At 42.7% G+C, this 16,283-nt stretch overlaps 1 protein-coding gene across 1 annotated transcript in view; it reads left to right on the forward strand.

The window, feature by feature from the left end:
- The first annotated feature begins 2,342 nt into the window (after nt 1-2,342).
- Nucleotides 2,343-16,283, forward strand: part of LOC135524038 (CD82 antigen-like) — a 51,191-nt gene continuing 37,250 nt past the window's right edge. Inside the window, exon 1 of the mRNA XM_064951173.1 lies at nt 2,343-2,497. The gene's annotated coding sequence lies outside the window, so the exon portion shown is untranslated. The remainder of the gene's footprint in view (nt 2,498-16,283) is intronic.

Genomic DNA, 16,283 nt, shown 5'->3' on the forward strand with positions numbered 1-16,283 from the left:
TCACACTTGTTCTTGTCAATCACAAAGCTTCACAGAAATGCTTTTAATGCATTTATTCTCTCCATTTATATGTTTGTAGTTCTGTCCTTGAGATGTTCTAGTATATTGTCACAGAAATGCTTTGGCATTTAGCCTGGGGGAATGCACACTGCAATTTCATATATATATATATGAAAAAATATTTGACAGGTAACTATTTAAATGCTCTTATATTTAGCTAGTAAATGATCACTTGATCTGCATGTTTTCAACTTAGCCTACTAGCTTATCTGTCTTCAGCCAAAATAGCCCATGTGGACTGGGGAATTTGAAAAGAGAGCATGTGCACGATGGGGTTATCACATCTAACATGGATCAGAAAATGCTTTCTCAAATCCAGGTTAGATTTTTTGTTTAACATGATCGGAAAGAGCAGATTTAGAGTTTTTATAAAAATGAGGACATGGTGTCACACCCTGGTCGAAGTTTATTGTGTTTGTCTTTATTTATATGGTCAGGCCAGGGTGTGACATGGGTTTATTGTGGTGTGTTTTGTCTTGGGGTTTTGTTAGGTATTGGGTGTGTGGTTTAGTGGGGGTATCTAGCATAGTCTATGGCTGTCTGGAGTGGTTCTCAATCAGAGGCAGGTGTTTATCGTTGTCTCTGATTGGGAACCATATTTAGGCAGCCATATTCTTTGAGTATTGTGTGGGTGATTGTTCCTGTCTCTGTGTTTGTTGTCACCAGATAGGCTGTATAGGTTTTCACGGTCCGTTTGTTGTTTTTGTAGTGTTAGTTATTTCATGTTGAGTTCCTTTTCATTAAAGAACATGAATAACCACCACGCTGCATTTTGGTCCGCTTCTCCTTCGACAGACTAGAAACGTTACACATGGGCTGATTCAAAATACTACTTTTAAATTAGCCTAGGCTATATGACAGCGATTCCATATATTACATAGCATTCAAGTTGTGTGGGAAAAATATGATTTATATTTTATATTCCATTATATCTAAAATATGCATGTTGACTGTGATCAAGGCAGGGGAATGTAAGTGTCTTGTCTGTTTAATGAACAAGAGAAGAACTATTGATTTAATTTGCATAGCTCAGCATTGTAGCCTAAAGGTTGCACAGACCAGTGACATAGTTAAACTCATAATATATTATTTTATTTTGAAAATACATGTTATTAGTATTTTGTTAGTCATGACCTGACTAAATTAATTAGTAATAAAGATAATGGAAACACTTACCGAGTGATGCAAATGCTTCCACACAGGTGTGGTTCCTGTGTCAATTAAGCAATTAACATACCATCATGCTTAGGCTCATATATAAACATGCTGGGCAGGCCATTATTTTGGCTACCATGGCTATGCCCTCATAGGATGACAATGCCCCCATCATCAGGGCACGAGTGGTCACTGAATTGTTTGAAGAGCATGAAAACCAATGCAAATCATGTATACCATGGCCGTCTCAGTCACCAGATCTCAACCCAATTAAACTCTTATGGGAGATTCTGGAGCGGCGCCTGAGACAGCGTTTTCCACCACCATCAACAAAACACCAAATAATGGAAATTCTCATGGAAAAAGGGTGTGGCATCCCTCCAAAAGAGTTTCGGACACTTGTAGAATCTATGCCAAGGTACATTGAATCTGTTCTGGCTCATGGTGGCCCAACGCCCTATAAAGATACTTTATGTTGGTGTTTCCTTTATTTGGGCAGTTACAGTACCTGTAGATTTCTTTGTGATGGTGTATATTCAATGAATTTATTAGACGCCTACCCACATTAATACACCCCTACCACCCTCAATGTGCCAGCATGCTTACGGGATATGGTCAGGTTAACTCTTTTATAGGGTGGTATCAGTGGTCAGGGTGGGAGTCAGACAGGAGGGTGGATGCACGGCTCCATCGGCAGTTTGGCACTCCTCTATCTATGACTGTTGGCAGCTCTGTGAACTATGTATTCAACACGTGTGACACTCTCTCTCTGTGGTTACTTTGTAAACAGGAAGCTGAAGAGTAATAACCACATGTTGAGGAAGGAATCAACAAACTGATTCATGTTAGTGTAACTATATTCAATGTAAAGTGTGAGCTCATTATTGATTTGCTTTTAATGACTCATGCATGAGCGAAGTTGGCTACTTTCTTAATTTTGTGTAGTTAAGTTGAAGGCCTTTAAAAATGATATTATCGTGTTCTTGAAGAGAACAGTAAGGCATATATGAAATTTAACATTTAAAGTATAATGTTCATGAATTGCAATAATTATTGCAGAGAAAAACATGTTGCAGTGGCCTATCATTTAACAAACTGTACAGTATGACTTTTTTACAGACATGAAAGAGGAATTAAGCCATGTCTACCGCACGGTGGGGATCTACCACGCCTTCACAGCCAATCGCTTGGCCCGTCACTGACACACATCACGTTCTCTCACACGCACAACGGGACAGACAAGAAGACGGCCAACTGTTCTCTCTACATTTTACACCAAAAAGTAAGTATTTGTTTATTTGTGGGGTTATTAGATATTAGTTAATATTAGACAAAGTCACGAGGTATTTTGATAACTCTAATGATAGTCAGCACGCTATATAGCTAACTTAGTATGGCTAGCTCGTTTACATTTCTGAATAGAGCTAAAGTTATCTGGTTTATAACTGAGCCATGCGTTAGGTAGCTGTAGCTAGCTATTAGTAATTTACTGTGAATAACATTTGATAGGGAAATGTGCTAGGCAAAGTGAAACTTCCCATCACATCCTGAAGTTATAGACAGCTGTCAAGCCTTGGGTAGATAGAGAAACGATGAGTGAGCGCTATGCGCCCTGGTTGAATTTGGTGATAAGAAAGTTGTAGGAACATTTTCCCTCTGGCTGTATGTATAACGTTAGCTACAATACAATAACGTTTGGTCAATTTGTGAAGTTCACACTTCTTGCATTGAATAGCTGACACAATCTATAAATTGTGTTTTTTTCCTTTGCTTTGGCCTTGGTCTTGAGAGATGGACCCATGAATGTTGTAGCTCCTGGCTTGGTGCAATACAACTGGCTTGGTGTAAACGGATTCTGTGTCCATGTGCCTCCATTTTTCCTGTGAGCTGACAGTTGTTGTTAAACGGAGAACGTTGGGGACCCATAACAAGGTACTAAAATATTTAACCCCAGAGGGAGGGCTATACCATGCCAGGGTAATGGACTCACAGATGTGAATATTATGGATGTGACAAATAGAAAAACATGTATTAACGTTTTAACGCCTTTAATCGGTTTTCCGTTAAAACGTTGAGAAAATTCATAAAATTCCACTTGCACTATGCATAACCTGGTCCTATTTCGTATGACCGCTAGGGGGCAATTAAGTTCTATCAACACTTAGAAAAAAGGTTTCCAAAAGGGTTCTTCTGCTGTCCCCATAGGAGAACCCTTTTGGTTCCAGGTAGAACCTTTTCTTTTCTAAGAGTACCACAGTCATAGGCTGAATTTATTCTGAAACCAAACAATTGGCCATTAAGCCCTTTATAAAGTGGCCACTTGCTGTTGTGTTCAATAGTGATGACTTGAGTCTGCAAGTGTTTTGGCCAAAATGAGCATTGAGACATTGCACACTCCACTTCCCAACTGACACTTCCATTTGTGTCAGTTGGAAGACAATCCATTTGTGAGCATTGTGTTCAGCTACCTGTCTTGTGCATGACTCCCTCACTATGAAACACGAGCACTGGGGCAAAACGAAGCATCAGCTGATTTAGCTTGTTGTAGCCTGCCTGCTGCTAGCTTGCTTCAATGACAAACACATGGATTGAATTTTAGCTAGCTAGCTAAGGATGTTGGGCACTGCACACATACATGTGTCACTTATTTACAATAGTTTGACAACTTGCTGATGAAGTTGTGGACACGTTCCCAGCAGTCAGTCAGGACTTCAGCTTGTTTCCAAAGCACCAAGTGCTTCATTGTAACGTTGAGTCAGCTAAAAGCACAACGTAGCAGCAGACTCAACAGGGGCAGAGCAGGCTGTTCGCTGCTGTCGCTTTGCCTTTCTGTATAATTTTTCCAGCTTAACGACGATGATGTGCGGTGTGCTATAATAATAATTTGAAAGATGCATATCGCCTAACGTTACAGCACTGTTGCATTACATGTTGACCAGACCGCACGTGCGTCCGTCCATGTTGATTTTTTCCTCCCATACCATACGCAATCAGGTGGTTGAAATATCAAAACCAACTCTGAACCAACTACATTCATTTTGGGACAGGTCGATAAGCAAACATTTATGGCAATTTAGCTAGCTAGCTTGCTGTTGCTAGCAAAATTTCCCTCGATCCTGACTAGTCTCCCAGTCCATGCCGCTAGGGAGCCAATCAGCTAATGTTAGCTAATTGGCTAACAGTACACTAGCTTGAAATGGAACCACTTTCTGTCAAAATTAGATAAGTGTAATATCTGAAAAGTAGCTAGCTTGACTATTTATCCTGCATGATGGACGCATCTTCTTGTCATAGATGCCATGCCACGGTTGCCCTTGGATTGAAGACGTAATCCGGAGACAGGTGTTTTCTCCTTCTCTTTAGCTATCATACTCTAATTCCACTGATTTCAAAACTCGATCCTCCAGGAAATGGAGAGCAACACATATGCAGCTCCATTACTTGATATATATTTTTTTAAAGGTTCGTTCAAACAGGATTACCAACACAGACTGACCAGCTCAAATATACAGAAGCCAACTATATGGCAGACCAATCCTCTCTCGGCATGTCCAGCCCACTCATTATCTCAGCCAATCATGGCTATTGGGAAGGTTGCCAACTTTTTCTGTAACTTAACCAACAAGGCTCTTAATTTAACAATTTTATTCATATTTACAGATGGCATACAAGTTTGTTATTAAGGCACATGAAAGTTCACATGTTCCAGAAGGCATTTCTGCTAAAAAACGCATTTTGATACAAATAAACGTTCAAATGGCTCTCCTGTGAAGTCGTGACTTGCAACATACGCCTGGTTTCCTGAATTGGGTCACACGTCTATCACTTTGTGGAGCCGTTAGAAATGCTAATGATAGCCTAACCATTTTCAGGTAGATGGGAAGGCAATTAAAAGGTAACACAGTAGCTTATGCCTACCTGGCAAAATCATGATTATTTGCATTAATCCAGTGGCCATTTGTTTTGAAAACTCCATCACATGTGCGCTACAGAAACACCTCCAGCCAAACACAACTTTCTGGCTTGGGCGCACCTGAATTAAAGGGTAAGCATATTTGTGGACTTAGAACATCCCATTTTGTTGTTTTTCTATAAAAAAACTGAGATATTTTGGTATCGTTCTGATATCGAGTATTGTTCTTTCAAATTCTGCCCTCTAGAGGATTTAGCAGAAAAGATCACATGGCACTTTAAAATCAGCAATAAATACATATTGCACTTCCCATTGCTGTGACCGAGTCCAAATCAATGTAAAAACTGGTGTTCAACTCAGGGTTTCCGTTAGCTGGTAGCCTGATTTTGGCCCCCCAAAAAATAGAAAAACTGATAATTAAAATTGCCACCTGAAAAAATACCATTACGAAATAATGCTTTTTAGCCTATTCATTTACTTAAATACCAGTCGATTGAAATACATTTGACCGGTAATGCTTATCGGTCTATAGCAGGGGTGTCAAAGTCAAATGGACGGAGGGCCAAATAAAAAATTTAGCTACAAGCCGAGGGCCGGACTGTTCGAATGTTCATTGAAAAATTTTTAAATGACGCATATAGTCTAGTGAACCTAATTGAACCTACTGAAAACCTAACAAATATATTCCAATATGATCAGATAAATAAAGCAATATTTTCTTATGGCTCTGTCAGTAATCTTTAATTTTCAACAGACACAAAAGACAAATTTCCTTTATATAAAAATCCCCATAACATGAACATTAAATGAAAGAAACCGGTATTCAAGGCACCATCAGTAGCCTATATTTTCTATTTTAGCAAAAGTGGGCTAAATTTACTTCAAAGAAAAAAACAATAATAGCAATTTTCTATCATCCACTCAACTGAAATATTTTTAAAATATAATTGGATTGAAATACAATAAAATAAAGTGCAAAAATCTATTAATCAAAAACAACACTTTGTTTAAGGAGAAGTAACATGCAGTGAAAACAAATATTAAACTTTAACTTTTAAACTTGAACTGAGTAAAAACTCTAAATATGTGATTGCACAGTAATGTTCACTTGTTTGAGGTTGAGGGTGATACTTGGTGGTGTCCCATCTTTTCCACAAGTTCATCAATGTTCGGGGTAAGGCTCTGAGCTGAGGAAATCCTCAGAATTGAGTGGAGGTGTTCAGCAGTAAGTCGACTTCTGTGTGATGTTTTGTTCAGGTTCATCAAAGAAAAAGTTGTTCACACAGGTATGTGCTGCCAAACATAGACAACGTTTGAGCAGCCTGGATGCGCAGCTGGGGCATTGTGTCGGGGAGGAAACGGGCGAACTCCGCAGCACCCACTGCCGCATATTTTGCCCTCAGTGCATCATTGCATTGGAGGTCAATCAACTCCATTTGGAGGTTTGGTGGTGAGCTTTCCACGTCAACAGCAAATGGGTTACCGAGCAGTTCCAACCTGCTTTTTGTGCTTCAAAGTCAGCAAATCGGCGTCGAAAGTCAGCGGCAAGCATACCTATTTTATCAGCCAACTGTGCGCCGGGAACGCACTGGTAGAGAGCTTCTCTTTCATGGTCTGGCAGCTGGGAAAGTGGCTCAAATTTTCTTTCCGCATCTGCGTCTCCCACAGAGTCAGTTTGGTTTTAAATGCCTTCACTGTACTGTACATATCAGAGATGACATGATCCCGACCCTGCAGCTGCAAGTTCATTGCATTCAGATGACTCGTAATGTCACACAGAAAAGCCATTTCACACAGAAACATTTCGTCTCGGAGTTGTGTTGTGTCTTTCCCTTTGCTGTCCAAGAACAGACAAATCTCCTCACGAAGCTCGAAACATCTTTGAAGCACCTTTCCCTGGCTTAGCCATCGCACCTCTGTGTGATAAGGCAAATCACCATGCTCCGTTTCTAACTCCGTCAGAAATGCCTTGAACTGGCGGTGATTCAAACCTTTGGCTCTGATAAAGTTAACTGTGCGCGTGATGATGCTCATTACATGCTCCATTTTCAAGGCTTTACCGCACAACGCTTCCTGGTGTATGATACAATGATAAGCTGTCAGCTCACCTGTCGCGTTTTCCTCTTGCATCTTTTCCCGTATCTTCGCCACCAGTCCGCTCCTGTGTCCACACATCGCAGGTGCTCCGTCGGTTGTCAAACCCACGAGTTTTTCCCAAGGCAGCTCCATCTCATTTACACATCTTGACACCTCTTCATACAAATCATGCCCCGTAGTTGTGCCATGCATAGGACGTAAAGCCAAAACTCCTCTGTCACGCTTAGGCTGGAGTCCACTCCGCGGATGAAAATTGACAACTGGGCAATGTCAGAAATGTCGGTGCTCTCATCCACAGCCAAGGAATATGCAATGAAATCTTTTCCCTTTTTCACAAGCTGCTCTTTTAGATTGATGGACAACTGGTCTACTCTCTCGGCAATGGTGTTTCTGCTCAGACTCACATTTAAAAAGAGTTGCTTTTTTTCTGGGCAAACTTCGTCACAAACTTTAATCATGCAGTTTTTGATGAAATCCCCCTCCGTAAATGGCCGGGCTGATTTAGCGATCTCTTCTGCCAAAATAAAACTGGCCTTGACAGCAGCCTGGCCTTGTGATTTGGCTTTTTTGAACAGAGCCTGTCGAGATTTGAGGCCTCGTTTTAATTCCTCTGCCTTTTGTAGCCTTTGTTCCATGTCCATATTCTTGTTTTTGTCCGCGTGTTTCGTTTCATAATGTCGTCTCAGATTATACTCTTTCAGTACCGCCACACTTTCTCCACACAGAAGACACACAGGTTTTCCAGCTACCTCCGTGAACATATACTCCGACTCCCACCTTGTTTGAAACCCCGGTTCTCAGTGTCCACCTTCCGTTTTGCCATTTTTGATGGGTATCTGAAAGTTAATTTTACTGTGATGCTGACGACTGCTGTGCCAATAAATATTGAAATGAAGCAGCCTACTGCTCGGTGCGTCACCGTTGCATTGTGGGAAATGTAGTATTGGTGCGTGTAAAAGATCTGCGGGCTGCCGGCTTGCTGCGGTCTGCGGGCCGGTTCTAATAATAAATCAAGATCATCCCAGGGGCCGTAAAAAAACCTTCTCGCGGGCCGGATGTGGCCCGCGGGCCTTGACTCTGACATATGTGGTCTATAGGGTAATTAGCATAATTTTGTGAGGTTAAATTGGCGTGTGTGTGTACAGTATATTCGTTATGTATCTTATTTATCACCTGCGTACAGCATACAGATACAGAGCCTTTGAGCGGAAAATATGTCAGCATATCAAACACCAAATGCACAGACAATGGAAGGCATGCGTCATCAGCACGTCACACACCACTTTGCAAGGAGCTGGAGGTAGTATGAAAACATATACTTAATCGTTTGAAACCTGAACGTTTTGCTACCTTGCTTTAAAGTAGCCTAGCCAAAATCCGACCATATCCATGGAGGAAATTATTTTATATAAACTTTCTTTTATTTCTTTCACAATCCTAGTCATATTAGCAACCCACGCTAATTTTTGCATATAGATTTCCCTTTCTACATTTCTAACGGATATTTTCATCTCTGTCACCCTGTTCATAGACTTCAGTGCAGGACAGGGGTTGAGGTGTTCATAGACTTCAGTGCAGGACAGGGGTTGAAGTGTTCATAGACTTCAGTGCAGGACAGGGGTTGAGGTGTTCATAGACTTCAGTGCAGGACAGGGGTTGAGGTGTTCATAGGCATCAGTGCAGGACAGGGGTTGAGGTGTTCATAGACTACAGTGCAGGACAGGGGTTGAAGTGTTCATAGACATCAGTGCAGGACAGGGGTTGAGGTGTTCATAGACTTCAGTGCAGGACAGGGGTTGAGGTGTTCATAGGCATCAGTGCAGGACAGGGGTTGAGGTATTCATAGACTTCAGTGCAGGACAGGGGTTGAGGTGTTCATAGACTTTAGTGCAGGACAGGGGTTGAAGTGTTCATAGACTTCAGTGCAGGACAGGGGTTGAGGTGTTCATAGGCTTCAGTGCAGGACAGGGGTTGAGGTGTTCATAGGCATCAGTGCAGGACAGGGGTTGAGGTGTTCATATACTTCAGTGCAGGACAAGGGTTGAGGTATTCATAGACTTCAGTGCAGGACAGGGGTTGAGGTGTTCATAGGCATCAGTGTAGGATAGGGGTTGAGGTATTCATAGACTTCAGTGCAGGACAGGGGTTGAGGTGTTCATAGACTTCAGTGCAGGACAGGGGTTGAGGTGTTCATAGGCTTCAGTGCAGGACAGGGTTTGAGGTGTTCATAGACTTCAGTACAGGACAGGGGTTGATGTGTTCAGAGGCTTCAGTGCAGGACAGGCTCATCATGGATGGAGGGTGTAGGAGAAGAGCTCAACTCTTCCACTGAGGGCAGGAAAGGATTTCACTGGGAAGACAAAAAACTAACACTGTAAATACAAAAAGCACATACATTCCATTACAGCAGCGCCACCATAGGTTTGGTCAAAAAGTTTCTCCATGAAGTTAAACTCAGACATCTCAGAATTCACAAGTCTAACACTGACTGGCACACTTGACACATTTATGTAGCCTGTTAAATGTTCCTGGATAAAGCCCTGATCATCCACATACCTAAATGATAACTGCGAGCAGACTGGTTGCACCATTGGTCTCAGAGTGGTGGGGCAATTCTTCCTGGGGCCTGGAGTTTTTTCATTTTTCCTGCCCTATAAGGTATGACGGTGATCAATCAGTTGTACATGTTTTGTACGGGCCATTATAGGACCATTTCTAATCAGGTCACATGGTTTTAAAAACCTCCTGGAAAAAACTCCTAGTCCTGGGGGGGAAACCCTGTCAAACTGCAGCTACCTTATATTTGTCCATATGAATTATATTTAGACTAGACCAGCAGGGTGTTTCCTCTACCCAGACACAGAGACAACAACTGTTAGACAATATAACTCATATGGCTTGCTTTTTGCATGTTTGCATAGTGCAGGCATATGCAACTGCAGGCCTAATTAAAAATGAACTCAGTCTGTCATCACTATTATGTTGATTGATTAATTCCAGTTAATAATTTTGGATTGAAAAGGTTGAGGCAGTCTAGCCAGCCCAGGTTTGAATATAAACAAAATGTTATCACATTTTCTTCTCACAAACAAATGGACTATAAATACATAATGTAACCAATTAGTTTACCCTGACCAGATGAACAGGGTGCATAGGCTGTATGCAGCTGCTCTTATTAGTAGCATACAGTTGATCAGACTGAAAAGTCTCTGTTTCAACGAATACAGCATGTCAGATCTCAAATCTTTAGGTGTGCCTAGGCTGCTGCAACATTTATGGAAAGAGTTTTTGCTTGTGTTTGTCTGAAGTGATGATGGGTTATTACCTTTGCTAAATAAATACCGGAGGAAAGTGGAAAGCCTACTTGAGCGGGTGTGAAAAAATGCGCTACGTCAACCCCTCTTTTTAATCTCACTTTTAATGGATGACGCGATGGAAGTTATCAAATCTTTTTGAATTGATTTTGACATCCCAGAGAAGACAGTATAAACTTCCATATACTCAGCAAGTAAATCATAGTGACATGCAATTACTTCTGCAAGTTCCTTATTTTAGTTGTACTCTTTTTGAAAACTATTTTTGGCACTATTGTGCCTAATCCTTATTGTGGCTAGCTTCACAACACATAACTCGGTCCGGTCGAGCCTTACTAGCCAGATGAAGCTAGCTGGCTGCTTATAACGTTAGCTTTGGGCAACAGGGTTAAGTAGCTGGCTAGCTATTTATTTTCATAAACTGAAGTTCAATTTCAATAGGCGAACAACAAGTCGCAACCTAGCTAATACTTACTCACAAGGATTCCTAAATCAAATCAAATTTATTTATATAGCCCTTCGTACATCAGCTGATATCGCAAAGTGCTGTACAGAAACCCAGCCTAAAACCCCAAACAGCAAGCAATGCAGGTGTTGAAGCACGTTGGCTAGGAAAAACTCCCTAGAAAGGTCGAAACCTAGAGAGGAACTAGACTATGAGGGGTGGCCAGTCCTCTTCTGGCTGTGCCGGGTGGAGATTATAACAGAACATGGCCAAGATGTTCATAAATGACCAGCATGGTCAGATAATAGGTCTGGGACAGGTAGCACATCCGGTGAACAGGTCAGGGTTCCATAGCTGCTGGCAGAACAGTTGAAACTGGAGCAGCAGCACGACCAGGTGGACTGGGGACAGCAAGGAGTCATCATGCCAGGTAGTCCTGAGGCATGGTCCTATGGCTCAGGTCCTCCGAGAGAGAGAAAGAAAGAGAGAGAGTGAATTAGAAAGAGCATACTTAAATTCACACAGGACACCGGATAAGACAGGAGAAGTAGTCCAGATATAACAAACTGACCCTAGCCCCCCGGCACGTAAACTACTGCAGCATAAATACTGGAGGCTGAGACAGGAGAGGTCAGGAGACACTGTGGCTCCATCCGATGATACCCCCGGACAGGGCCAAACAGGAAGGATATAACCCCACCACTTTGCCAAGCACAGCCCCCACACCACTAGAGGGATATCTTCAACCACCAACTTACCATCCTGAGACAAGGCCGAGTATAGCCCACAAAGATCTAACAATAATGAAAATGTCTGCAGATACGACTGGTCATTGTTTTCAGGCTGGTTATATTGGTGCTAGCTAGGTACAAAGCTAAAGCTAGCTACCCCAGAAGTTGCGGTCGGACATATAAGGCTTTCTAGCCAACTGTATTGTAAACACATCATTTGTGGCAGGTGCTTGCTTGCAGACTTTTTTGTACAGCTTTGAAAATTCTACTGATAGTAGTGGTGGAGCTTGGCTTGCATGTGCAAATTCAGCACACACAACATTCTATTTACGTGGAGTCATTACGTTCTGTACCTACATTATATAGGTATGCATGTTAGCTTAGACATCGGTTTTTAACATTGGCGTATAACTAGACATCGGGGCTATACCGATGTTGGCATTTTTAGCTAATATCGTCCGATTCCTATATGTTCACCGATGTATTGTGCATCCCTATTTTGTACACCTAGTGTATGTAAAAACAAAAAAGTGCTGTTTTCAGATCTCTCCACAAGTTTTCAGATCTGGACTCATTGCTGGCCACTTTTGGGTCATTGACCTTATATGGAGACCGAGCTTTCGGGAAACTGTCTGACATTGCGCTCCAAAATGCCTTGGTATCAGTGGAGGCTGCAGAGGGGAGGACGGCTCATAATAGTGGATGGAACTGAGCAAATGGAATGGGATCAAACACATGGAAACCATGTGTTTGATGTTGTTGATACCTTTCCACTTATTTCGCTCCAGCCATTATCACGTGCCCGTCAAGGTGCCACCAACCTCCTGTGCTTGGTATTCTCCTGAGTTCATGATGTCATGGACATGTTCAAGGCACCCATTGCCAGAGGCAGCAAGCAACCCCAAAACATCTCTGAACCTCCTACATATTTGACTGCAGGGAAGGTGTTCTTTTCTTTTAGGGCTTTATTTTGTTTTCTTTAGAAATAGAGATGGTGTGCTTTTCCAAAAATATGCAAATTGCAGTCAGCCTTTCTTCTGTCTCTCTCTCTCTGTAATGGGGTCCTCCTGGGTCTCCTACCATATAACCCCTTTTCAAAAAACTTACATGCCCTCCTAAAACTGGTTAGAACTCCAGTTCAGTTTATGATATTACGATTCTAACAAGGACTGTGTGTTATACCTTCTTACCAAGATGGCATAGCAGTTCAGACGTCATTTGTCCTCGTCTTGTCGTGTCCCGTATATATATATATATATACATATATATATATATATATTTACAACTTTTTTCATACATTTTTTTTATTTAAATTTTCCATAAACTCATCCTCAAAACACTCTCCTACAACCCGCCTCACCAATTTATATTTTAAAAAGTATAAAAAAGTATTATTTACCTCAAGTCTGAAATCATCCAAGAAGCTAGCCAGAAACTAGCCAGAAGCTAGCCAGGAGCTAGCCAGAAGCTACCCAGAAGCTAATCCAGAAGCTAATCACAAGCTGGGTCAGGAGCTGGCCGGAAACTGGCCAGGAGCTAGCCAGGAGCTAGCCAGAAGCTAATCCAGAAGCTAATCGGAAGCTAGTTGGAGTTTTCGTCGATTCCGGAGCAAGCATCAGTTGTTCCGGAGCTAGCCAGCTGAGGAGTTCCATCAATCGCTCCTGGGCTGCGGTCACCTGTACGGACCCGTTTTGCTGCCTGCGCGGAGCCCCGTCGGGCCTTCACGGCTGAACTGCCAACGTTGTCTACCCGAGGGAGTTATCCGTCTGGTTCCTCCGTCGCGATGTTGCCTGGGCGCCCATCTGCGGCCTGCTAGCCATTAGCTGTCTTATCGGCTGCTATCTGAATAAATAATCGGACAATTTATTTATTTATTTTTTATTGTTATTGTTATTTTTTTATTCTTCTGGGCCTCTAGCTATATCTATTGTTTTTATTTTTGTTGTTGTTGTGTGATTTGGATTGGTCCCCTCTACCACACGGAACCCCACTAATATACTGACGGAGCGCAAGAGGTGGCTAATAACAGACGTCCATCCTATGCTAGCTTGCTATCGATGGCCTGGCTGGCTGTCTGGATCGCCGTGACCCCCAACCAACCTCTCCACTCTGGACCCTTTTGAACACTCGACTAAGCATGCCTCTCCTTAATGTCAATATGCCTTGTCCATTGCTGTTCTGGTTAGTGTTTATTGGCTTATTTCACTGTAGAGCCTCTAGTCCTGCTCACCATACCTTATCCAACCTATTAGTTCCACCACCCACACATGCAATGACATCTCCTGGTTTCAATGATGTTTCTAGAGACAATATCTCTTTCTTCATCACTCAATACCTAGGTTTACCTCCACTGTATTCACATCCTACCATACCTTTGTCTGTACATTATACCTTGATGTTATTTTATCTCCCCCAGAAACCTTCTTTTACTCTCTGTTCCAGACGTTCTAGACGACCAATTCTTATTGCTTTCAGCCGCACCCTTATTCTACTCCTCCTCTGTTCCTCTGGCGATTTAGAGGTGAATCCAGGCCCTACAGTGCCTTGCTCCACTCTTATTCCCCAGGCGCTCTCTTTTGATGACTTCTGTAACTGTAATAGCCTTGGTTTCATGCATGTTAACATTAGAAGCCTCCTCCCTAAGTTTGTTCTATTCACTGCTTTAGCACACTCTGCCAAACCGGATGTTCTAGCAGTGGCTGAATCCTGGCTTAGGAAGACTACCAAAAATTCTGAAATTTTAATTCCAAACTACAACCTTTTCAGACAAGATAGAACTGCCAAAGGGGGCGGTGTTGCAATCTACTGCAAAGATAGCCTGCAGAGTTCTGTCCTACTATCCAGGTCTGTACCCAAACAATTTGAACTTCTACTTTTAAAAATCCACCTCTCTAAAAACAAGTCTCTCACCGTTGCAGTCTGCTATAGACCTCCCTCTGCCCCCAGTTGTGCTCTGGACACCATATGTGAACTGATTGCCCCCATCTATCTTCAGAGCTCGTGCTGCTAGGCGACCTAAACTGGAACATGCTTAACACCCCAGCCATCCTACAATCTAAACTTGATGCCCTCAATCTCACACAAATTATCAATGAACCTACCAGGTACCTCCCCAAAGCCTTAAACACGGGCACCCTCATAGATATCATCCTAACCAACTTGCCCTCTAAATACACCTCTGCTGTCTTCAACCAGGATCTCAGCGATCACTGCCTCATTGCCTGCATCCGTAATGGGTCAGCGGTCCTAACCATCTTAAATAAACATGCCCCATTCAAGAAATTTAGAACCAGGAACAGATATGGCCCTTGGTTCTCCCCAGACCTGACTGCCCTTACCAACACAAAAACATCCTATGGTTTCTAGCTTCCCTGAACAGCCCCCGTGATATGCAGCTGTTCAGGGAAGCTAGAAACCATTATACACAGGCAGTTACAAAAGCCAAGGCTAGCTTTTTCAAGCAGAAATTTGCTTCCTGCAACACTAACTCAAAAAAGTTCTGGGACACTGTAAAGTCCATGGAGAATAAGAACACCTCCTCCCAGCTGCCCTCTGCACTGAAGATAGGAAACACTGTCACCACTGATAAATCCACCATAATTGAGAATTTCAATAAGCATTTTTCTACGGCTGGCCATGCTTTCCACCTGGCTACTCCTACCCCGGTCAACAGCACTGCACCCCCCACAGCAACTCGCCCAAGCCTTCCCCACTTCTCCTTCTCCCAAATCCGTTCGGCTGATGTTCTGAAAGAGCTGCAAAATCTGGACCCCTACAAATCAGCCGGGCTAGACAATCTGGACCCTTTCTTTCTAAAATTATCTGCCGAAATTGTTGCCACCCCTATTACTAGCCTGTTCAACCTCTCTTTCGTGTCGTCTGAGATCCCCAAATATTGGAAAGCAGCTGCGGTCATCCCCCTCTTCAAAGGGGGGGACACTCTTGACCCAAACTGCTACAGACCTATATCTATCCTACCATGCCTTTCTAAGGTCTTCGAAAGCCAAGTCAACAAACAGATTACCGACCATTTCGAATCTCACCATACCTTCTCTGCTATGCAATCTGGTTTCAGAGCTGGTCATGGGTGCACCTCAGCCACACTCAAGGTCCTAAACGATATCTTAACCGCCATCGTTAAGAAACATTACTGTGCAGCCGTGTTCATTGATCTGGCCAAGGCTTTCGACTCTGTCAATCACCACATCCTCATCGGCAGACTCGACAGCCTTGGTTTCTCAAATGATTGCCTCGCCTGGTTCACCAACTACTTCTCTGATAGAGTTCAGTGTGTCAAATCGGAGGGTCTGCTGTCCGGACCTCTGGCAGTCTCTATGGGGGTGCCACAGGGTTCAATTCTTGGACCGACTCTCTTTTCTGTATACATCAATGAGATCGCTCTTGCTGCTGGTGAGTCTCTGATCCACCTCTACGCAGACGACACCATTCTGTATACTTCTGGCCCTTCTTTGGACACTGTGTTAACAACCCTCCAGGCAAGCTTCAATGCCATACAACTCTCCTTCCGTGGCCTCCAATTGCTCTTAAATACAAGTAAAACTAAATCT

The sequence above is a fragment of the Oncorhynchus masou genome, chromosome 31 (genome assembly GCF_036934945.1).
Source record: "Oncorhynchus masou masou isolate Uvic2021 chromosome 31, UVic_Omas_1.1, whole genome shotgun sequence".
NCBI lineage: Eukaryota > Metazoa > Chordata > Actinopteri > Salmoniformes > Salmonidae > Oncorhynchus > Oncorhynchus masou.